At 37.9% G+C, this 21,535-nt stretch overlaps 1 protein-coding gene and 1 long non-coding RNA gene across 4 annotated transcripts in view; one reads left to right on the plus strand and one right to left on the minus strand.

Moving 5' to 3' along the window:
• Window positions 1–21,535, plus strand: part of PDE7B (phosphodiesterase 7B) — a 308,410-nt gene that overhangs the window by 180,644 nt on the left and 106,231 nt on the right. The gene's annotated exons all lie outside the window — the stretch shown is intronic.
• Window positions 13,273–21,535, minus strand: part of LOC308649269 — a 29,844-nt gene continuing 21,581 nt past the window's right edge. The window contains exon 3 of the long non-coding RNA XR_014022075.1: window positions 13,273–15,331. This is a non-coding gene — a long non-coding RNA (uncharacterized lncRNA). The remainder of the gene's footprint in view (window positions 15,332–21,535) is intronic.

Genomic DNA, 21,535 nt, shown 5'->3' on the forward strand with positions numbered 1-21,535 from the left:
TTCTAAAGAGTGCATTCTCTAAGCAATGAGAAAATATCAGGTAAATAAAATGGAAAATGACAAGATAAATATTCACATATCAGAAAACTCATTCTAACTGGATGCAGTGGCACACACCTGTAATCCCAGCAGCTGATGGGAGCTGAAGCAGGAGGATTCCAAGTTCAAAGCCAGCCTCAGCAATTTAGTAAGGCTAAGCCACTTAGTGAGACCCTGTCTCAAAATAAAAAATGAAAGGGCTGGAGATGTGGCTCAGTGATTTAGCACCTCTAGGTTCAATCCCTTGTACTGTAAAAGAAAGAAAGATCATTCAGCAACAGCAGCTGGTAAAAAGGTGGACTTAGAGTAAAGATAGTGATGAATATATAACTTGAAGTTTGGCTACATTTAGTAGAGGTTGAGAATTTTATGATGAAAAGAATTTTTCCTTCAATTCACAAAACTACAAGGAGTGCTGTGTAAATCATCAAGCCAAAGCCTTCCACCACTTGATGCACTATCCTGAATGGTTTCTATTCTTATTTCTCCAATCCAGAGCTGCCATTTAAAGCATGTTCATCTTCAAATTTGAGACTAAATAAAATTAATTCATGTCTCATAATCTGAGAACAGATTTGAGTCTTTGCCAAGTCATGTTTCTTTCTGTTTTGAGGTTGACATTTTTATTAAAGCAAGCAATTCTTTCAAGGTTAGGTGCCACAGAATGGATGAGAAAATGTATGATAGGAACCCAATTTTAAATGTAGCTTATAATGTGGTAAGTTAGCTAAAACTATGGACTTGTAAGCGAACCAAGTGTGATAGGTAGTTCATGAGGATTAACTGACCCTTTCTAGGGTGGCCCAGGAAGGCTTGGTTTTGAACTGATCATTACAGCTAGGTATTAAGATCTCAACAAAATGTGAGGAAGTGATCTTCTTGGGGAATGAATTAGCATGAACATAGATGCAAATACAGAGGAGCACAAGAAACGACTGAGAATGGAAATGAGTCACTTAGCTTGGTAAGGTATTTTAAGCAAAGAACAGAGGGAAATAGAGTGCAAGACCTTAGAGATACCAGATTGCATATGGACAAGACTTCTTAATTCTAGTAAAACTATTGGAAACAATTAAATGGAAAGTAGAAATATCTTTGCTTTTTCCAATGGAAATGGGCCTTTGAGACCATCTAGTTTTACCACTGCATTTCTTTCAAATGAGAAAATTGAGACTCCACAGAGGTCATACATACTCAGGGTTGCAAAACTGGTAACTGAACACACAAGGGTCAACTTGAGGTCCCTAATCCTCCCTGCCTATTGTGGTCAAACCCTGAAATCTTTCAACTGCAAAAAGGCTTCTTTACATGATCATCTCTTTGATTTTTTGCCCTTTTCACATCCAAATACTTAACATCTCTGATTGGTTTACATAAGTATGTGGTGTCCATCCCTACAGGAAGAAGAATTACGTGTGTACAAGTTGAGCATCTCTAATCTGAAAGGGCAAAATTCAAAATGCTCCCAAATCTAAAACTTTTGAGCACTAACATGAGGCCACATGTAGAAAATTCTACACCTGACCTCACATGTGACAGGTACAGTCAAAACTCACACATACTAAAAATATTGTATGAAATTACTTTCAGGCTATCTGTATAAGGTGTAGATTTAAATAAATGAATTTCATGTTTAGACTTGGGTCCCATCTGCACAATATCTCATTATGTAAGCAAATTTTTCAAAATCTGAAATCTGAAAAACTTTTGATCCCAACCAAGCATTTCAGATAGGAGATACTCAACTATATAACATACATATGCGATGTGTGTGTGTATTTATAAGCTCTCCTCTTTCTTGTTTTCAGAATTAGATCATAAGTTGTCTGGGCAAGTACTACTCTGTCTTTGTGAATCTTTCCATCTAGATCGTTTGCAATGTACCAAAGTAGTCATTTACCAGAACAGAATGCTAGATGTGAGAATTTAACCAAGACTGTAAGGTTAAAGGAAGTTATATATGAGTGAAAGAGATAGAGAGGGTGCTGGTTCCTTAAATGAAATGTCACTGTGACCCTTTCAATAGCTCTGCTTCTTTCTACGTAGTTGCCTAGAGGTGGAGTTTCAGGAGGGTGGATCAGGCCAGACAGTGGCTTTGAGAGTCTGTAGTACATTTGCTCATAAACCACTGAGGATTCACCTGTCAATTCCTCAAGATCTCTTTGCAAACATGGTGCTGATCATGTTCTTTCTGGCCTGTGCTCAGAAAGCAAATTGAAGATCTAGCAACAGTTAGACAAGATTTTATAAGGGCAAGTCCATTCCCAACCACTTTTTTTCTTTCCTGATTATGACAGGTATTTGTGGCCCCGGAAGGTGTTATGGCCCTTAATGATCATTTTTCTTCCTTTTGCTCCTGAACTCTCTCTCCCTCATACCAGAAGTTTTTTTTGTTTGTTTGTTTTGTTTTGTTTTTGGCTATCTACATCATAACATTCACAGCCTGCCTGCTTACTACCACCCAAATAAGCTGATAGTTAGAAATACAATTGAAGGGGCTTCTTCTGTCCTGAACAATAGCTCTGGTTCCATTAAAATCCAGATCCTACTCTGAACCTTTGCTGAAACTTTTTTGATGCTTTAAAAGAAATGCCAGTGGGTGAGGGGAATAGGGCTGGGCATAGCTTTCTGATGTTGTTCTTAATTATTTTTATTTCATGCTCCCTGTACTTCTGGCTCTAGCTTAGGCAGAAACAGTGAAATGCCGTAAAATAACCCTCTTTCGAAGTATATTTGGCCTGACAGGAAACAGGAAATACCAGAAAAGATCACAAGAAAAGCTGTAATCATAAGATTTCTAGCCTAATTCTTTTGACGTCAGCAGTTTAGATAAGTCAGATAAGCAGTGGCAAGCATCCGCCAGCTCTAGAGTGCCAATCCAAATACCCGGAGTGCATCTTCAACCCTTTTGAACTCTTGCATTGTTGTTTAGCCCTGCTCTCCTCTCTTTCCCCAAGAAGCATATCCTGAAATTGTGAATTATGGTTTTAGTGTCAACATTAAGGTGTTCAAAGACATTACACAGAGCTTCTACATTAGTCCAATAGCCAATTCATCTTGCTTGGTGCATTATAAACCTTGGATGAAGCTGACTGTTTATAAGACATGGAAAAACTAAGCCTGGTTCATTTCAAAAGGAGTTTGCTTCCTTAAGTTGAGCTTTCTCAATCTTGGCAACTAATCTGCAGCTATGTAATGTCTTTGGTATAATGCTAAAAGATATATTACCATATCTGAAATATTTAGTAACATCTTTATTATTTTCACCTTTCCTTGGCTACTACCTACTCCATGGCCCACCAAAACAAAATATGTATGGGTGGATTAAATATAAATGAGAGATACTCTCCCCTCTAAGAAGTTTCCTAACTACAGAACCAGCTATTATATAATAAGCAGAGGTGTATGTATGGGCTGTTCAGAGGATGAGGTAAGAGTTTAAATCAAGATTGAAATAGATATAGCATTACATGTAAATTTAAAATAAAAAAGATTTGGGACAAGAACTTATTTGTACAACATCTACCTACTTTCAAAAAGATTTGTAAGCTCATAAGAGGCTTCCAATAAAGCCTAAGAATACGAAGACATAAAATCATCCTGTCAGGGTGAGTAACAAAAGCCATCTATAAAATAGGAGGGAGGGAGAACAATGATAAGAAGGACTTGAGCAAAACTGAAATTTGAACTTCCTAGCAGACAGGGCAAAGGGCAGACTGAAATCATGACAACATTCATTGTCTCCAGGAAGATTTGCTGGGAAGAAAATGTTTTTCCTGGCTTTGGGTATGTGGAACAATTTTTTGATAAGGGCTCTTTGGATGGTCATGGAGGATGACCATAAATTCCTTTTAAGGAATTTAAGCAGATATGTAGGTGTGTCACCTGGAGAAGGCTTTAACAGACTCTCTCACTGAAAGATGGTTCCAAAGAGACCGTTCAGTAAGGACCTAAAAAGAAGTGGTTTGGGGATCAAAGACATGTGGGAAAGTATGGGGAGTGAGAATGGGAGGTGTAGGCTTATGAGGCAAGTGCAGGTCTCTGCAGAGTGTTCAGCTCCTGTTCCAGTACCATCCTCTGTGATGTTCAACTCGTGCGGTTCTGCTAACCCCATGATGGGCATACCTGCCATCATAATCCTTAAAATGAAAAGAGAAAAACTCTGAAGTAAATGCTGCCTTTTAGAAGAAATATTTTTATTTTTGCTCTTGTTGCCAGACATTTGGCTCTAATTATATGCCCATTGGTAAGGTATCTTATAGGTGAGTCTTGATCTGGCTGTTTACCTAATGTTCTTTACCTTGAGTACCAGCACCAACTCCTTTTCTTTGCCATTGACATTCCCTCAGTGTATGAACACATGCATACACTCAAAATGCAGATGTAGACACTCAAAAATATGTGCTGTGTTTGAAGTTCAGAGTAAATATATGAAAATAGTTCTCATTTTACTTGAGCCCATTTCCCATATTTTACCTAACATTCTACTCAGTAAAAACCCTTTGAATATTTCCCAAGGATTCATAAAAATTGGACAGAATCGATGTGTTTGGATTTACAAGTAAATAGGACACAAAGGAAACACAAAGAGAACAAAAACAAGTGAATTTGTTTCTATTCAGTATAAAAATGATGAGCAACTGGGTGTCAGGCGTATTGAAAGCTGTGGTCCAGATATCTTTTCTGAGGCCATTTCCAAGGAAACTTATAGAGGAAAGTTACCAGTGTGGCATGGACGAGGGAAGGGGCCTAGAGGAACCAGGTTAACAGCAGAAAAAAGTCAAGGTTCTGACTTTGTCTAAGTACAATGATTCTATGAGAAAAGTAAGAGCAGAAGACTAAAAGATGCAAGGAAGCATGCTTGGACAGAGTAACACTGGCTTTCTAAACTCAACAATGGCATTCAGAAAGAAAAAGGAAGGTTGGAGCTAAATAATGCTAAAGATGCACAGGGGGTGAGGGAATCCCAGTAAAAGAAGGAGGAAGAATCTGGAAGGCACCATGAAGATTTGTGCATTTCAACATCTTAAAGCTGCCCTGCTCTTATTCCCAACAGCTCTTCAAGGTCAAGGTGGGCTCTGAACTATCAATGGCTAGTATATGTTTATGTCACTCATCTTACCCTCCATTACTAACCAAGTTGATTACCTTTTGATTGGAAACCAAGCTGGATGTCTGCAGCCAAGATGCACACAGACACCGGTGTGCTTCACACTTGCCACTGTACAGTGACCTTCAAGCAGGAATTGGGCCACCATAGAGGTTATTGGATCCTTTCTGTGATCCTTGGGATTTGTGGTGTTTGCCATTGCTCTGCAAAGCTGAGTAGTTAAAGACATAAAGAACTGCACTTTTCAGAAAGCCTTTATTTCTGAACTCCTTTAGAAATAAACTCCATTTGTATAGGGTTTGTGACTCCACTATGTTCTTTAAAAAAAAAACTCTCATGAAAAAATAATAACCACTAACTTACCTACCCTGATGGTTAGCTCTATTGTGGGGGATACTTCTCTTTAATTCATTATCATTGTTAAAAGATGGGTTGTGGCGTTGAACTGCCTTGCATCTTTACTGAACTCCTCGAGCTCTAGTTTTTTCATTTATAAAATGGAAATAACAAAGAGAACTGTATCAATGTGCTGCTACAAGGGTCAAATCAGATAATCCATATAAAGAACATAGCACTGGTACACACTATTATTGTTTCTAATGGTCTCCCAGAAACATAAGTTGTTGGTTTTTGCTTATCTTCCATTAGCAAAAAAAGCACTCACTTGATTTACATTCCTTCAACCAAGGTTCATTACTGAGTCATAAATAGTGGGAAGAAAAGTCATGGAAAAGAATTCTGACTTAATTATATTTGCAATCCCAGTGGTAAATATTGAAAGTAACATTTACTTCTAATTTTTCAGCAAACTTTTACCTACTATACCTCAATGTGTACAATGACAGCTTAATACCTCTAATCATATAATTGCCAGAATGCTCTGAAGGATTTAAAGGAGAAACAAGGGTTTAAGGTTTGGTTGGGTCAAATGACACACAAGAGTCATTTTCTAAAAGTGTATGGAATTTGCCAGTAGTTTGTTGTCAACTAAATCCTTAGTTAAAATATGAAGTGTTTGTGTTCTTATGTTTGTAGTCAGTTACTCATTATATAAATGGTCACTCAAAGTCAAAACCCTAATTAATTACAAAGAGGTTTTTACTTGAATTTAGCATCTATATTACTATTTGTGGGAACAATATCCCCTTAAGACTCATTAACACAACAAGCCAATTCGTAACATGCTGCCATTAGAATTCCAGCCACAGCTTTTTAGGAATTAAGATTGATCACTCTTGGCAAGTAGAAGGCCTTTCCAGAACACCATAAGAGGGGAAACTTCTCAGAAACCTGTGGTTTTATAAAAATACCAACACAATGGCTTATTTTCTGATGAGCCTGGCAGGACCAGTGTCTTCTAGTGATGCTTAAGAAAAACCATTAGGTTTCCTCACAAGATTTCAGAGTTTTGATGATCTTGAACTGGAAGTAGAAGATTCCCTGAAAACATCTGCTCGCCCAGAAGAAGCCTAAAACTATTCAGAACTACCATCATGTTCAATGAACAAAGACTATCCTCATCCTTCCTCCAAGATCTATTTCCCAGACTGGGCAGCCAGCTGGAAACAATTATCAAAGGGAATTAAGAAAAAGTGTACCTGGTTAATTGCTCTTAGGGGGCTTGACTAGTAAAAATTATCCCAGGATGTACCACTTATTGGCAGCCCTAGTATATATTCCAATGTTTTAAACAATGGTGATTTCAGGAGCCTTCTATACCTCACTTCTTATGCTGTAAAAGGTGTGGATTTGGGAAGGATGGGACTGAAGAGATGAAGTAGAGGAGATTTTTACAAGGAGATATTTTACAAAATCCAGGGGGACTTTTCTTTGTGCTTTGAACGACTATGAGACCAAAAGGATTCCCTTGAGGATACTAATCTGAAAAGGACTGGGGAAGATTTACATAAGGAATAGTTTAATAGTATGGCTTTTAGGGTCTGCTGTGGAAATATCGGAAATACTATTAGAAAGTCAGCAGCCAAAATACACATAATACACCTTTTAGATGCATGAATTATGAATGAGCTGCTCTGAACAGTTGTTCAGCCTGAGCAGGGTTGACATGTCACGTTGACCTGCGTCTTGGACCAGGATGGTCAACAGTGACTTTAAACGGTAGGAGTTTTAAAAAATGACTCATTTCTGAGGCAGAGAGAAGGGGGGAGAATGAATGCAGACTCCATTCCTGGCTCCAATTTCTCAATAGTTCTCAATCCATCAAATCCCTGGACATTGAATCAAAAGGCACCTTCCTACTTGCTATGCAGATGTAAACTTCCCTCCTCTCGGCACCAGAGCCAGCCAAACTGGGGGCCATGGAGATCCCAGCCGTGGTGGAACCCTGCCAAGAAGGCATAGTCACTTGAAATACAGCCCACATTTGATTTAAGTTTAGAATGACAAATTTGGCAAGGGGTAGGGGGATGGGGGAGTTTCTGCATTTGAGCAGGAAAAGCTTGGACAACAGGCATAAATTTCTAAGTCTTAATTATGCAAACTCCAAGAACATAGTAGCTCCTTGAATACTATCCTAACATTCACTTGATTAACCTCCCCCAAATTGGGCCATTCTGTTTTCAAAACTATTTCACGTTCCGAATTTTAATTCTCACCTTCTCATAGTAGAAATAAATGAATGGCTTCTACAAATGCAAGACTAATAATCCTACATCTAGGTTGAGAAAACAGTGATGGTGATAATAGGATAATTGAATATCACTTTGCAGAAAGGACTGGCCACAAGTTGATCATTCCTGATTCGCCTAACCTATACCAAGCTTGGAGAGGGGTAGGAATATACACTGTTACCCTCTCCCTTGGAAAATGTATGATCCAATTTGGAATGAAGGAATCAAGCATGAAATATTAAGTAACAATTCAAACTCATATATTCTGATACAGAATGTTAGTCTGAAAATTAGAAAACAAACATTAGAATCAAAATAGATGATTATTTTGCACCTATTTGATAAAAATGTCTAATTTATCCCTTCTTCTTCCTTGGCTAATCATCATTTTGCAGAGCATTTTGCTGAATAAGAAAGGATTCTTCTAAATCTGGGTTCTAATCCCAGTCCCTCACCTTGTCCTCAACCTTATGTGGAAAGGGAATGATATTTTTTGTTCCCATCCAATTCACATCATTTTTTCTACCCATATGCTTTCTTCTCCTACTGTCTCCTCTGCCCTCTCTTCTTTGCTGTGCACTTTAAGCAAATAATACAGTATATCAAAACTCATATTCACAAATATTTATTACTATGAATTATTATGGATATCAACTTTGCAGAAGAAGCATGCAAGCAAGAACAAAAATCATATTATTAGCAAACTAAAAATACCCATGGAGTAAATATATAAATTACAAGGAAATATAAATTGTGATAATGTAAATGATAAGTTTATTACAATATAGTTTCCATGAGATAACAATTTAGAGAATGCAAGGATCTTTAATATTCCCATTACCTTCTTCAATTCTTATAACCACCCAGCAGTGGACACAGAATTATTATTCCACTTTACTAATGGGAAACTGAGGCCCAGATTGAGCAAGTGACTTACCCCGGATCATAAAGCTAATAAAATATTAAACCACAAAGCTCTACACAATGCCCACCCCTGAACATGTGCTAAGTAAATTCTAGGTTTTATAGCTGTGTGAGAGGACTGAAATTCTAATCCTCTGCTTCTGATTCTTAGTCTAGGGTTCTTTTCACTTTATACACATCCTTTGATACATTCCAATTCTATTTTGAAAAAGAAAAGTCCTTTGAGTTGCTTCAATTGTTCTTTCAGGGCAAACCCTAATAGTGGGATTGTCATAACTATTTCCAAGAACATAAGGCTGTGTGTAGTGGCTGCCACGTAATAGAGGCTCAATAATTATTTGTTGAATGAATGAATGTAAATGAATATGACAAATGCTAGAAGCTGATGGCCACCCTTGGTTTTAATTTACTCTTCACAAATTAATTTATTTTCTGGTAGCATAACAAATAGCTTTATTTCCAAATGACTCAACATTACTGTCAGTGGCATTGTTGGCAAAAGTGTCCTAGCAGGGCTGGGGAGATGGCTCAGTTGGTAGAGTGCTTGTTTCATATGCACAAGGCCCTGGGTTCAATCCCCAGAACCAGAAAAAAATTTAAAATGTGTCTAAGCAGAGATTACAAAAATTCCATGTGTGTCTGAATTCATTTTATTATCTGGTTTGATATTCTCTTTATGTGTTCAATTCTTTTAAAATAATATTCACATATAGTTGGTTGACTAGACATGCCATTTAATTTTTTAATCTGATTGATGAATTAAATACTTTCATTAAATTATATATGTTTGAATACTCACACAGAAAAGAAGAAATTTGGTGCAAATTCAAAGAAAAATGTTTTGGGTAGAGATCTGAGGATTAGTTTGGGATCAGGATTTCTTGGGTAATTGACTTGAACTTTAACAACTCATCTTTCTTTCACCCTCTGCCAAATAAGAAATGTGTAAAAACTGGGGCAATGATACTTTTTAATGCTTTTGGCTATTTAGCCATACCTTGCACAGATCATGTGACTTCAGACTCAACTCCTATAGGGTACACTCCATCAAAGCTATTCATCAAGCATTAAATGAGCATCTAATCCATTTTGGGCATTGAGATAGGCCTCAAGAGGATGGAACAGGTGTGGAGTGGATACAGAGATACCTAAAACTAAGATCCTACAGAGAAGGGATGGAGAATACAACTTGACATACCCAGTTCTGAATCATGGTTTGTCTCTTGCTGTGTATGTGATTCTGGGCAAACTATCCTCTCAGACTTCAGCCTTCTCATTTGTAAATTAGCTGTTTCTGGAACACTGCCATAACTCAAGCATGGAATGTTAGCATTACTACCAGCCCTCAAAGATCTCACGGTCTAATGAAAAGACAGAGATGTAAACAGTAAAATATTATATGACACTTAGTGAAATAGAGTAGGGGAAGGGTCTTTAAGAGCATCAAGTCATGGTGGACTGACAACATCTGAGAGTAGACTGGTTGCAAACTAAACTATGTTCCAATGTAATCCTCATACCACCCTGTGAAGCAAATACTATTAATCTTCTTAAGTTTTTTTCACCTTTATTCAGGTACAATTGACAAATAAAACTTGTATATACTTGTATATAGATAAAACATAATGTTTCAATATACGTATACATCATGAAATAATTCCCACAGTCCAGCTGGCTAATATATTTATTACCTTGCTCTTTTTTATCTGGTTATGAAAATACTTAAGGTCTACTTTCTTAGCAAATTCCAGGTATTAAATACATTTGCATTAATTATGATCAACAAATGGAGCCATTCAGTCTCAAGCACTTATTCATCTTATAAGAAAGTGTGTACTCTATTATCCTGCTAATAGACTAAGGCCTAAGATGTTAAGATATTTGTCTAAGGCTGGGGTTGTAGCTCAATGCTACATGTGTGAGGTGGTGGGTTCGATCCTCAGCACCACACAAAAATAAATAAATAAATAAAGATATTGTGTCCATCTACAAATAAAAAGAATATTAAAAAAAAAAAATATATATATATATATATATATATATATATATATATATATATACACTAAGACCACACAGCAAATAAGAGGAAGAGGCAGAATTTAAACTTGTCTCTAGAACCCACACTATATGAGCCAGGATGGTGCACAGCTCTTTTCATGGAGATTTTTAAGAGGATCAGCAGGTTGGCAGATAAACAAGATGGAAGACCATTTTAGGCATGATAATAGCAGCTCCAGGGGCCTGAAAGATTCCCTTACCTTCTACCACCTCATTCTTTCCATCTCTAATATCCACTTAGGCTCTAGACCAGCCTCAGAGTCCTAATTGCATTCTAGACAAAAATCTAAGCTAGTTTCTGAGGCCCCAGGCTAAATTGAAGGCTAGTCCCCCCCCCCCCCTCGGCATACACTAAAACTTACCTGTTGATTCCAGGTCATCTGAAATTCCTGTGGGGAAAGGTAATTAGGAGAGGAAGCAAGGAGGGCAAAGACTATACTAGCCTGAGTTTAGATGAGATTTCCTGTGGCCGCCTTTAGATTCTCAAGTTCTAAGTATGGATTTGTACCCTCAGATCTAAGGCAGCCTGAAAGAATAAGAAAAAGTGAAAAGAACATCTGTTATGACCTTGAGCAGGTTTTCTGTAAAATGAGATTAACATTAATTACACTCCCTATAAGATTAAAAAAAATAAACCACAAATATCTCACAAAATCAGGCAATATAAACACTCATTATTTCTTCTTCCATATCCTGCTGTCCATTACTCTCCACCCTGGTAAGTCAGGTCCTGCTTATGTTATACCTAAGCTGTTGGCATCCCTGCTTTCAATCAGGCTTGAATACCGACTACTCTTTCCAAGTACTAGCTCCACTTATGACGATAGTTAAAATTTCTCTCCAAGTGCAGCTGTATCAACACTGAAAAGGAAAAGCACAAATAGGTCAAACAAATGCTTTAAAAGAATAAAAATAAGCCCAATTACTTACTTAACTCTCAGTGAGTGAGGAGCCAAAAATTAACAAACGGTAGCAAAAAACAAACAAACAAAAAAACAATACCACCTTTGGTTGTCTATGTCATAAATGCAAAAGCTACCCACCTGCTTCTCTGTTGGTGGCAAGTTCATTGAATGACAGGCTACACAGGCTGTTCCAAAGGAAGAATCAGCTACAGATCACCTGGACAGACATTCAGCTCTCTCAAAGGTGGAGTCTTCTCAGAAACCACTCTTCTCTTTAAGCTTCAGGGTCTTGGGTTGAGTCCTATTTGGTCCTCATGACCCATCCTGACCCCCTCCTCAGCTTTCTCCCATAGTTATCTCCACCTTCATTCACATCTGGAAGCTTTGCTAAGAAATTTGCAATTTCTCAACTCCATTCATTTCCCTTCCTTCTAAAAGCAAGTCAATTCCCATGGTCCATTCATTGTCTTTCACTTAACTATTATTCATTCTGGAGAGTTCTTCCCAATGCCCTGAAAGGGCACGTAGTACCTTTCACTCTTCTTCATGACGTTTATAATTAAATGTTTCATTTCTATCTTCACCAAAAGCAGTACAAGTCCCTTAGGAGCAGAAATAATATTTGTCACTGCTTTAAGCCTGCTAGATATTCAATCAATGTTTTTGGTGAATAAACAAATGCAAATTCAATGACATATGTTTGTGTAAGTGCAAATACATTACAAACTATCCATAGCCCAAGCACCACAGAGCACAATTGCACATGTGCCTAAAAGCCCATAGAAGAGACACCTACTTAAACTCTGTGGGGCCAGAAGGACCCGACGGCAGCTACCTAGGATTCCTGCTGGAACCTGGGCTTGTAGAGTGTTCTGTTTGCTGAAACAGTTGTCTCATAAGACTACCTTTGAAGCTTAGTCACAGGAGTAGAATAATATGAGAGAGAGAGAGAGAGAGAGAGAGAGAGAGAGAGAGAGAGAGAGAGAGAGAAATTGTTATTCTTTTTCCCTCCTATGCAAAGTCATACTAATGCTTATGAGTGTGGTGCTGATCTATTTGGTAAATTTGTTGCTTCTATTGTAGTTAATGATGGTCTGGAGGTCAGATAGTGGAAAGGCTTCAACAAGCATCTCACTTACCTCAGGATGCCTAGAACATTGGTGCTTTTCTCCACTTTCAGGAATATTGCAGGATTCTGTTCAGAATCATCCCCTTCTGATTGCACATGCCCTAAGGCCACACATGTTGCCTTCCAAAAGAACCAAACCAAACCCAAACAGCAAACAAGAAATCCAGAGTGCACAACTGTATATTAAGTAATTTTAAATTTATAATTATGCATATCAGTTTCAGTTGAATGGTGGTTATATGATGTTTTCATCTAAATTTTTTATTCTCTATAAAAAAGATCTGATTAGGCATAAAGTTAAGGAAGATCAGATTTCTAGAATTGCAGCTATCATTGAGCAGTTATTGAGGATAACACTAAGTTATCCTTTTTATTTTCATCAGTTCTTAATAACAATATGAAAATAATATTCACACACCCCACCCCACCCCACCCACCCCTGTGATTTCCAGAGTTCTGTCTAGGGGTTTACAAATAGGTCATCAATTTCACACATCACTGCCAAGGCCTTCCTCAAAGCTTCTCATACTCCAATGGTTCCCATTCAAGTATTTTGGTTTTGGTTTTGGGGGGTTATTTTTGTTGTTGTTGTTTTGTTTTTCTGCTTAGGTTTTATCCAGGTGTGTCCACATCTGACTCTTGTCTCGTTCTGAGTCAATGACTTAGTAGCAATCCAGAGGAAGGGCACTTGTGCCTGCAAGACAACACAGCCATCCCCATCCCTATAGCATAGCTACACAAATGCCTGTCCTAGACATTTATCCTTCAAGAAATAAAATTTGACTTCCCTAGGATGACTTACTGCTCCTGAAGCCAAAGGTGCCCCCTAGCCTCCCACAGCTCCTTGGGCTTGGCTTGGTCTGTTTAGAAGGCTATGGAGTAGGTGGAAGAGGTGGGAAGATTCTGAGCTAAATCCTGAACAGAAATAAAATCTTGTTAATGCTCATTTGCAAAGTCATCATTTTCTTAAAACATCCATAAATTATAAGAACTGCAGAGCCCTTAAAGAATGTGACGCTTCAGATAAATTAATGGACAAGTAGGCTTAGCCTGGGCGACAGAAAAAGAATTCAGCCCCTCTCACTATGTAGATGCAAACCAGTTATGAAAACAGATATCTAAAGTAAAAGGGAATTTTTGAAATCATCAAGCATGCAATATAGTCCATTACATAAAATAACATGATAAATATTGAAGGAAAAAAAAAGCAGTGTACAACATCACTTAGCAACCAAAGCAGAAGAGATGGGGAGATAGGACACAAATCTAAACTAGAGCAGTATGAATTCTGGTCACAGGTTTTTCAAGAATCTCCTGAGCATTCTTTTAGGCAACCACTTTTTATCTCTAGAAATTCCTTTACATCATGGGACTAAGTTTTTCTCCCTTATTCATAGGAATGTTCTGGATAACAACATAAGGAATGAATGTAAATGGTTTCAGCTTAAAGTGTCTTCACAGGAGCAGTTTACCCATTTTTCTTCAAACTAACCTTAGTTCTACATGAGACTGTGTTAAGTTTATTTCTGTTTCTCGGCTGTGTCTGCCTTTGTTGTCTTTCACTACCTCTTTCTCTCCCCACGGGATTCTGTGAAGACTTAGACATCCAGAGCTTAGTAGACATGTTTGTTTGTTTGTTTTATTGCAGTGAATGAAGAGTAAAATGTATTTAAATTAGAAAACCTAAAACTACATTCTAATCAAGACTTGAGGAGGAACATGTGAGGAATTCTATGCACAAAGCATACCTAAAAGAAAGGATTTGAGTTTTTTCTGTTTGGTTTTGTATTGTACTCCATTTCTCCTGTTGTGGATGTGACTTGGCCCAGCCACTCACATAACTGGGGATGCAGCTTCACATCTGAGCAGGGAAGGTGTTTTTCATATCCCAGCCAAGTGTTTCCTACACAGGAGGCCCTGTTTTTTTCAACACCTTGTGCACCACTAATTGGAGTTCGCGTAATCTACTGCCAGATTGCAAGCATTCCTTTGAAATGAGTGGAACACACGCTTCCTTCCAGAGTCAGTGAAAGAGAAGGTCCAAAGAGGAAAGGCAGCAAACAATGATCCAATTAATTTAGAAGGAACTGAATTTCTGGTTCTTGATTTTCCTCAGGAGGAAAAAAAAAAATGGAAATGCAATCTGAAAGGAAAGTTTGTGATTCGTGTTTTAATCCTAAAAACAGTTCAATTGTTAGTTGCTAGCCTCCCGTTAATCTACACAGCAAAGGGAAACAATTTTGAAATAAGTTTAAAATGTGCACTTCAAAGGCTGAGGGGCTGGAAGCAGAAAGAAGAGGGAGCACACTTCAGCGAGCAGTGAATTGATGTTCACACCACTTGAAAGACTGAGTGTGAGTGCACGTGTGCGTGTTAGTGTGGACATGGGAGACCACACTGACCAAAGCCAAGGAGGAATCAGAACAGAATCAACACTGCACCTTTCTCAGACAAGGAGTCCTTATGCTGCCCCTCAAGTTCAGTTCTTGAAATAAGGTTCAATTTAAAACTGTCTCAGGAATGCACGACTGGTCATCTAAAAAAAAAAAAACATTTGATTATATAAATGTGCAGAGTTTTGAGGGCATTCAAGAGTGTAATTAGAGAGATATTGTCTATCATAAATGTTTTAAGTTAATATTTAGCCAATTAAAATAAACTGGGTCTTTCAAGTGAATCACTTCCAGAATTTTGGGAAACATAGTTCTATAACATACAGTTATAAAAAATGAAAATTATCTTTAATTTTGTTTTTAATTACTGTTTTAAAAACTAAAATATCTTCATCAGGAAATAATTCAGGGGTGAATTGCCCCGACAAAAAATATTATAAAAAAAATATTGAAAAAAATTAAGACTGGTGAATAGAGTGTTTAAAGAATCAGCCAAAGAAGAGTCTTGTCTTTTCCTTCCTTCCTCCCTTCCTCCCTTCCTTCCTTCCTTCCTTTCCCTTTCTGTCATCTTTCTCTAATCTGAGTCACCCTTAAAGAAAAGGTCTTATTCAAATAGCAAATCTGACTTCAAAAAAGCACAAAAGATCCCAAAGCATGAAGGATATTAAACTGATAAATATCAAAAATTTAGAAATTCCCCTGTAGGTCAACTCTTTCTGATCATACATATTAAGTTGTGGGGAATTGAGCTATCAGTGGAGTACACACACAGTATTTTAAAGAATGAAAGTCTAAAAACATCAAAAGCATGATTAAAATGAATTTTAAGAAATGGCTAATTAAAACTCAAAAAAAGTTGATAAACATAATGTTTTGATATGATGCCAGAAAAAAATTTAGTTAAAAATGGACTGAGTCCTTAAATTTCAATTCAACAGGAGAGAAAGTTCATTACACTTGAATTCCCTTGAGTTAGAATTGGTGGGTAGTGTTAGGGGAAAATTAAAATGTCATGTGACACCTACTTAGGTTATTTATTAATCCCTGTGAATATCCACCCAATTTGCATTCAGACTATATTTTTCATATTTTCTATAATTAATGTCATTCTCGATTGATATTAGCATAATGAAATCATGTGGATGACAATATTGCTGAAAGAAAAATTTAAAATATACTCTAATTTGCTTAAAAAGCAACATACTTAAGCAGTTCAGTAATTAATATGGGTAACATTTTTAGTCTTTCATTTAGGCCTTAGATCATTTAATTAAAAAAACAAAACCCTGAGTTTGTTGCATACTTTAAGATACTAAAAAAGCACACCATAATCAGTTAGAATGGCACTACTATTTTATTTTCAATTTGCCACAATGTTGATTTTTTTATTATCATTACTATAATGGACTGTTTTTTTTATATGATGGTATTAGTTGAACAGAATATACTTGAAGTAAAAAAAATCTAAAGTCAGTAGAAAACAAGCTATTTGGGCTTAGAGGAACCAAACTCAAACTCTTGCCCAAAACGAACAATTGAAATTCCTGTTGAGGTTTTAAAAAGTCCCCACAGCCCCTCCAGTGTCCTACTTTTCACACAGCTCAGCACTTCCAAACCGAGCCAGAATGAGGAGCCCTGAGATCCCTGTGGTCACCAGTTTCCCAAGTATTCCAAACCCATGCCTGGACCAAGAAGCTCCAGGAATCTCATCAGAAGCCTTGACCCCAGGAGGTTTCTAGTTTGATTTCCAAACCAAAGAGGTTTGGAAAAGATCTCACTGAACCTTCGACCCCCTCTTGACTTGCCCATCTGTATTTCAGTTTCAGGCGCTCACCTAAGAGTACTGGCTTCTTTCATTATAACTGCATAGTTAATGTGCCAATTACACTGTAAGAAACTTGGCCAGGGCCAGTCAAGATGGTTCAGTTTAACAACCTAATAAATATATTGAAAATAACCAATGAAAACAAAATTACAGAGACTGCCTTGTAGCTCAGCTGCCATTTATCTCTCCAGCCAACCTCAGCCTTCACCTCGGCATTGTGCAAAGTTCAGAATCACTGAAGCATCAGAAAAGTTGAACCAGAGGAAAGGTAGGGCTGGGGGTATAGCTGAGTGGTACAGCGCTTCCCTAGCTTGCATGAGGTTTAGGATCTGTCCCAGGCAATGCCAGCGTGGAGGCAGGGGTTACATAGAAAAAAAGACACACACAATAACATCTAATTGTTTTAGGAATTGTATTTTCAAAGTGCTAGAAAGGGGAAGACAGAAATAAAGAAACACCAAGCAATTGTAAAACTTCCTCAGTCTTCTCAGTGGAAAAATTATATTTTTTAAAAATCATACTAATGTTAAATGAGATGAGCCAGTGGGTCATTCCATAGATATTTATTGGAATCTATCATGTAGCAGGCACTATATATAGGCCCCACCATCAAGGAAGGCTACAAATTTGATGAGAAAAATGGAAAATATAAAAGGAGAGAGGGAGTGAAGGGTCTAGTGGAAATTGTTGTAAGTGCTGGGAAGAACTGAACAGGATTGGGGGCCTGGAAACAGGAAGGGGAAGGTTAAAGACTAGCTCAAAGCAATAGCTGACACTTTAATTTTGCTTCTCTGTTTTTCCATTGATCTTAAGGGGAAAAATATCTTCTAATTGCTGTATTCTGTATTAATCAGTTTTAACATAAGTCTAACAACTCTGTCTCACCTTTTGAAAAGACTTAGGCCACCATGTAGAACAGAGTATTTCTGACAGATGCCATACCACTGACAACTTTTCTGGACATGGTAGGCCTGGCTACCTTTCAACTTGTCGTTACATTTCCTTTTCTGAGAAAGGTCACGGGAGAGGTTTGGACAGAGTGATGATGTTGATATTTAGAAGCCTGACTTTCTTGACCCTCTTCAACTGAGCTAGAGGCTAGCATGTGTGATGGAAGCTGGCCTGGTTGCCATGGTGGATAATGCCCTGACAACAGACACAGGTCAGGTGTCTGTTTGGGATCTCTCAGTCTTGTCAGCAGCTCTCGATAAAGCTGGTCATGTGGTTTTTATTGGCTCACCTGTACGTTCTGGTAGGAACAGCTAAGAGCTGTTTGACACACCCTTCTTTTTTTTGGAGAAACCCCAGGGAATAGTGTTGCATGCAGCTGGTCTGCTCTCAGAACATGCTTGGTTCTTCCATCTTTGTGGCCTGCTCTCCCAGGGAAAGTGGTGATGGATACCTGAGATGGTGAGGTCAACAGTAGTGGCTGCACTTCAGTCTGCCTAGCTTCACAACCCAGGTCACAGTTGCCATTTCTGTACCTTGGTATAACATAAATAAGGCCACAAGCAAAGTCCTCCAAGAAAATAATGTTTAAGTAAAAGTATCTGACCTAAGACGGATGGCCCACGTCCTCCACACACCTTGTACTGCGACAGTTCCTGGGGCCTCGGATATTAATGATTCTCTCTTTTTGTGTAAAGAATGTGATTGTAAAAGAAAAAAAAATGTGATGGGGTTAGTTAAGCAAATGTGAAATTTTTCTTTCCTGGATCAAAAAAATTAAGAGCATCTGTATTAGTTTTCTGGGCTATCATAACAAAATACCACACATCAGGTGCCTTAAACAACATGCATTTTAGTCCTAGAAGCTGAAAATTTATACTCGAGTTATCTGCATTCATTTCATTCTGAGGCCTCTCTCCCTGGCTTGCAGAGGGTCATCTTCTCCCTGGGTCTTCATATACTTTCTGTGCCTTTGTCCGAATTTTTTTCTTCTTAGGAAAGTAAAATGCATATTAAAGAAAAATGAAATTTCATCAGAAGTCCTATATCTGACACAAATGAAAACTCCTATTCCTCCCCATAGACTTCATTTCTTAATGGAGAATTCATTTCTATCCCACTCCTATGACAAAGAGGAATTTGGGCAAAACTATAATTCTTTCCTCTATACAAGGTTGTTCAGCTGTTAACTCTAACAAGGAAAAACTTCCAAAACAACTTCACAAAATCCACTGACATTTTTCTCAATGAATTAAATATTTTCAAGTCACAGTCTCTCTTTTTCCTCTCCAGAGTGCTTTTCTATAGCCACAGCAAGAGTATATTGATCAAAGCATTAAAGGAAAGGGGGAATCCAAAGATTATCTTGATCTTCTCTGACATGTATTTTAGCCAGGCCCCCACCCCTTCTTATAAACAAAGAAGCATGATGAATTGTATTGCTTAGAACTATTGATGACCTCTCTCTGCACATACTAAATGAGATGGTTTCAAGATGACACAATGGCTGTGACACACTCAAGAACCTGATTCTCCTTGGTCTTCCACCTGATCTATCAAGGATCCAGGCTGTACTGTCTCTTGCTGTGTTCTATGGGGATTTTGTGTTCCAGTCTACAGTGGCACTGCTTTATTGTTTAAAAGCCTAACTGAGACTGCATATTGCCATTCAGAGTGCCCACCATACACACTGCTTGATGTCAACCTTTTAGCATGATGACATCTTTTCTCCCTAATTGTTCCTCCCCTTTTCCTCTTCTCGGTACACCTCCTATTAGAGTGATCCCTAAGCATGGTTCTTAGCATTGAGATGAATTACCTGGGGGAACATAACAAATCCTCACGGAACATGCCTCAAGAGGAGGCCTGGTTGCTCAGAAGCAAGGAAAGCAACCTCTAGCCCTAATTAATCCTTTATCTAAGATTTTGATTTCATATCTTATTTTCTGTGTGTTAATTTCTGCATCTGTGCACTGATGACCTGTTTTATCTTTATTTTTAAAGAGTAGATAAACGTGGTAAGTTTAAAGTACCAGTTGATCTCAAAAACCCAGGATAGGGCAATAATAAAATGTGAATAAAACCACAAGATCCAAGAATGAAAAATGAGGCAAGGACTAATTAAAAAAGCAAGAGGTGCATTTAAAGGACAGAAAGTGGATAGGTGGGTAGTGACTGCGTTGTTATGTTTCTTCTTTGTACAAGTAAGTGCCTGCACAAGGGAGAATCAGGGGTTAAGTAAGCTGACTTGTGCCCCAGGCTTAAAATGTCCCAGGAATTGAAGACAGCAGGGACCTTAAAAGACAGGCAGCAAGAAAGGAAGAAAAATCTCAAAACTAGGAGAACTAGTTCCAAGTCTGTAAGGGTTGTAATCGGACCCTTCCCTGCCACCCAATCTCATCCCTAACCCCAGACATTCAAGCAATTATTCCGCTTTCATCATGTTGGAAGACTGATTTTATTCCCTGAGGAGAGTGATCCAGAGAGGTTCTGGACAGGGAACACCAAGGCAAGGAGTGGGTATCATTCTAAGGTCATTGGGAGGAAGGCAAAGGATGTACCCATAACACAGCACCTAAACCCCTTCTCTGTGGAAAGTGGCCACCCCAGGAAAAAGACCTGATGTCATTCCCACTTGGTGGTTCCCAGACAAAATGGACAATTCCTTCTTAATCCCCAACAATAAGTGAAGGTAGCATAAACCATATGCAGACATTCATTATGTCAACTTTTCTAAGGTACCCTTTGTCAGGGAGTTTCTAGAGGCTATGTTCCACCAAAGACTGGATATTTTAAAAAGAGAGAGAGAAGGGGCAAGGGGAGGGAGAAGGGAAGAGTGGGGGGAAAAGTAAAAAACAGAATCCAACATTGGAGAGAAGGAAGGAGAATAACCAGTGGACAGTGACCAAGAGCTACAGCAAGTAGGCCTAGAAGCATAACGGACCTGATGAGACAGATCCCAAACCTGCTGTGCACCACAGTCTGGCTGTGTCTACCATAATTGCAGATACACAGAAGACTAAGCAAATTAAAAAATATAATTTTGTATAATAACAAAAGAAAATGTAAACATAGCACTCAATGTGGCTCAGCTGTGAAGTAATCAGAATATCAGAATTAATATGGTTTAACCAACCTCGAATGATAATGATCAGAGAATGCAAAGTGTCGGGGTAGGGAAAGGAATGAAGGAAGAATGTGTACAGTACAGATTCCTAAATGTCCTTAGATGTCTTCAATTGTAAGATCAAGACATGCCAATATAAATGTATTAGTGAGAAATATCGAGGAAAATACCGTAACAAAAAATTCTGAGACTGTTGAAAATAATTACCAAGAGGATGTGTGACTAGAGTTTAGAGCAGTAGTAAGAAAGGGAATTGGTTTTGGTTGTAGTAAGACTTATAACATTACTTAACTCTTTAAACCATGTACATGGTATTATTTAGCTAAAAATTAAAATTAAATTTCAAATATAAGGTTAGTTAACCCATAAAAAGTACATGTTTAAAAACTTATTTTTGAACTTAAAAAATTATTTTAATGAATATTAGTCTTAAAGTCTTTGTGTTCT

The sequence above is a fragment of the Spermophilus citellus genome, assembly GCF_964194105.1.
Source record: "Spermophilus citellus genome assembly, chromosome: 5".
NCBI classification, from domain to species: Eukaryota; Metazoa; Chordata; class Mammalia; order Rodentia; family Sciuridae; genus Spermophilus; species Spermophilus citellus.